Raw genomic sequence first — 1,855 nt, forward strand, 5'->3', positions numbered from 1 at the left:
AGTTTTATTTGCCCTATGTAATCAAAAGGAATAACTTGTGCTTAAATCGTTGTGTTGTCAATTTCTGTAGACATATAGGAACTCAACATAATTGATGACTATTCAACTTCTATCTTAATTGTGGATGTTTGGTAGAAGGGTATTAGTACAATGAAAGTTGGCTTTTATCAGTTTTGTGTTATTCGATTAATATCATCACTGTTACATGCTAAAGGTAATAACAATGGCTATAGAAGGAAGTAATAATGAAGTTGTGATCTCATGAGTGTTTTATTATTGATAAATTGAAGTGTTAGTTAAGTGGTTAATTAAGTAGTTAATTATAGTTAATATTTAATCAATAATTTTAAGTGTTATTATCTTAATATTGAGAAGTAATCATACATTGGTGAGTGAGTTTAATTAGACAATAACTTAGTCTGAGTCTCTGAGGGAACGAACTAGAAAGTATTCTATATTACTTGCGAACGCGTATACTTGCGTGAATATTAGTGCGTGATTTCGCCCTAACAAGTTTTTGGCGCCGCTGCCGGGGACTCGGCATATTTGTTTAGTTTATGTACTTACCATCATTGGTCATTAGGACTCATTGATTAGGACGTAGTAGTTAATTACTCTTTTCGGTTGTGTTTTAGGTACTTTAGCAAGCGTTTATGCAAACTCGTTCTCGTGCTCGCAAGAGGACATTAGATACAGCTGAAGGAAAAGACGAAGTTCTTGATACACCGGAGAAGTTAGATTTTGAGGATTCGGATTCAGGAACTGAGCAGAAAGAACCAGTAAACATGGGAGATCATATTGTTCAAGCTGATCCAGCTCTTATGGATTTTTCTCGGCCTAAAATTGATGACATTCAGTCAAGCATCCTTCATCCGGCTATTCAAGCTAACACCTTTGAAATCAAGCCAGGCACTATTCAGATGGTGCAGAATTCTGTTTCTTTTGGAGGAGCGGCAACTGAAGACCCCAACATGCACATAAGGAATTTTGTCGAGATCTGCAGCACTTTTAAGTATAATGGCGTGACTGATGAGGCTATCAAGTTGAGGCTTTTCCCATTCTCACTGCGGGATAAGGCTAAAGACTGGTTACATTCTGAACCAGCTGGGTCCATCACTACGTGGCAAGATCTTGCGCAAAAGTTTCTGGTAAAGTTTTATCCAATGGCAAAGACTGCTGCTATGAGGAGTGCTCTTACTCAGTTTGCGCAGCAACCTACAGAATCTATGTGCGAGGCTTGGGAACGCTACAAGGAAATGTTGAGAAAATGTTCACATCATGGAATGCCAGATTGCATGGTAATCACTGGTTTTTATAATGGTTTGGGGGCTCAATCTCGGCCCATGCTCGATGCAGCAGCTGGAGGCGCCTTATGGGCTAAAAGCTATACTGAGGCGTACAATCTTATTGAGACGATGGCTGCAAATGAGCATCAAAACCCAACTCAGAGGATGCATCAGGCAAGGTAGCAGGTATTCTGGAAGTTGATGCAGCCACCGCTATTGCAGCCCAGCTCCAAGCGCTATCAATGAAGGTTGATTCTTTGGCTACGTATGGAGTTAATCATATAGCTATGGTTTGTGAGCTTTGTGCAGGTTCTCATGCTACGGATCAGTGTTCTCTTGTCAACGAATCTGTTCAGTATATGAATAATTATCAGCGACAACAGCAGCCTGTGCCAGCGACCTATCATCCTAACAACAGAAATCATCCAAATTTCAGCTGGGGAAATAATCAGAATGCTATTCAGCCACCATATCAGCAAGGAGTGAGTAAACAGTTTAACCCACCTGGATTCCAGCAACCACAGCAGTATGCTACAAGACAATTATATCCTCAACAGGGAAGTGCAGCT

At 40.2% G+C, this 1,855-nt stretch overlaps 1 non-coding gene across 1 annotated transcript; it reads right to left on the bottom strand.

Annotated features, from left to right (window-relative positions):
* Positions 1 to 1,178: 1,178 nt before the first annotated feature.
* LOC141722710 (small nucleolar RNA R71) lies at positions 1,179 to 1,285 on the bottom strand. The gene has a single exon (XR_012575714.1). It is a non-coding gene; the product is annotated as a small nucleolar RNA R71 (small nucleolar RNA).
* Between the last annotated feature and the right edge of the window lie 570 nt (positions 1,286 to 1,855).

The sequence above is a fragment of the Apium graveolens genome, chromosome 4 (genome assembly GCF_009905375.1).
Source record: "Apium graveolens cultivar Ventura chromosome 4, ASM990537v1, whole genome shotgun sequence".
NCBI lineage: Eukaryota > Viridiplantae > Streptophyta > Magnoliopsida > Apiales > Apiaceae > Apium > Apium graveolens.